The 1,397-nt window shown below is 43.7% G+C and overlaps 1 non-coding gene across 1 annotated transcript; it reads right to left on the bottom strand.

Annotated features, from left to right (window-relative positions):
• Positions 1-502: 502 nt before the first annotated feature.
• On the bottom strand, positions 503-609 carry LOC127089592 (small nucleolar RNA R71). The gene has a single exon (XR_007791168.1). It is a non-coding gene; the product is annotated as a small nucleolar RNA R71 (small nucleolar RNA).
• Between the last annotated feature and the right edge of the window lie 788 nt (positions 610-1,397).

Here is a 1,397-nt window from a genome sequence, read left to right as displayed (position 1 = left end):
GGTTGTTACCCACCGGTCAATGCAAAAGACTCGCAGTGCCGGAAGTTTAGTAGACCCTCTAGCTGAACCTGAACGTTACGCTCGCGCACGTTTATTTTTCCATAGGAATAGGATAGCTATGGCCGAAGAACAAAACCGAAGACCTCTTAAGGACTTCGCCCAACCATCAAACGAGGAACCTAGTTCCAGTATAGTAAACCCCGTTATCCCGGCCAATAATTTTGAACTTAAACCATCCCTGCTGCAATTAGTGCAACAGAGACAATTCTCAGGTCTCGCTACTGATAACCCAAACCAACATTTAAAAAACTTTCTTCAGTTAGCAGACACCTTTAAAACCAATGGAGCTTCTCCTGAGGCGATACGCTTAAGATTATTTCCCTTTTCCCTCAGAGATAAAGCTCTATCATGGTTAGATTCCCTTCCACCCAATTCAATAACAACTTGGGATGACCTTAGGAAAGTTTTTCTTGCTAGATATTTTCCCCCAAGTAAGACCGCTCTTCTTCGAAACCTTATAACTAGATTTACCCAACTCCAAGGAGAGTCGTTGTTCGAAGCCTGGGAGAGATATAAAGAATTATTAAGAGCATGCCCACACCATGGCTTAGAGAATTGGCTAATCATCCAAACCTTCTATAATGGACTTCATTATAACACTAAGATGACCATCGACGCTGCCGCTGGTGGCGCACTGATGAATAAACCTTACCCTGAAGCTAGTGCCCTTATCGAGGATATGGCCCAAAACCATCAATCATGGGGAGTAGAACGAGCGACAGTGGAAAAGAAGGAAGCCCAAGGAGGAATACATGAGCTAAGCTCTATAGACATGATGCAGGCTAAAATGGACGCGTTGGCCCTTAGAGTCGAACATATGTGTACAACTCCGAATACTGTAGCCGCAGTTTCGCCGAATTGTGAGATATGTGGAACGCAAGGACACCAATCCGCCGAATGCAATCTGTTAAATGAAACCAACACTGAGCAAGTGAACTATACCCAAGGGAACCCATTTTCTAACACATATAACCCTGGATGGAGGAATCACCCAAACTTCTCCTACAAAAATAATAACCCTATTCAAAATACCGCACCTCCGAGACAACAAGGTTACCAAGCCCCTAGAACAAATCAACCTATGCAACCTGTACCGCCAAACCCGAGCTTTGAAGAAATTGTAAAAGATTTCATCGTTGCTCAAAAACAGAAAAACAAAGAGTTCATGAACCAAAGCGTCCATGTTAACGAACTAATTACCCAGTTAGGAACCAAGGTTGATCAAATCATTACTCATATTAAGATGCTTGAAACCCAGATCTCTCAGGTAGCCTTAAACCAAGCCCCACAGACTACCCCTGGAGGACAGTTCCCTGGACAACCTCAACAAAACCCGA

The sequence above is a fragment of the Lathyrus oleraceus genome, chromosome 5 (genome assembly GCF_024323335.1).
Source record: "Lathyrus oleraceus cultivar Zhongwan6 chromosome 5, CAAS_Psat_ZW6_1.0, whole genome shotgun sequence".
In the NCBI taxonomy this organism is placed as follows: domain Eukaryota; kingdom Viridiplantae; phylum Streptophyta; class Magnoliopsida; order Fabales; family Fabaceae; genus Lathyrus; species Lathyrus oleraceus.
This window is presented reverse-complemented; position numbering and strand designations above follow the sequence as displayed.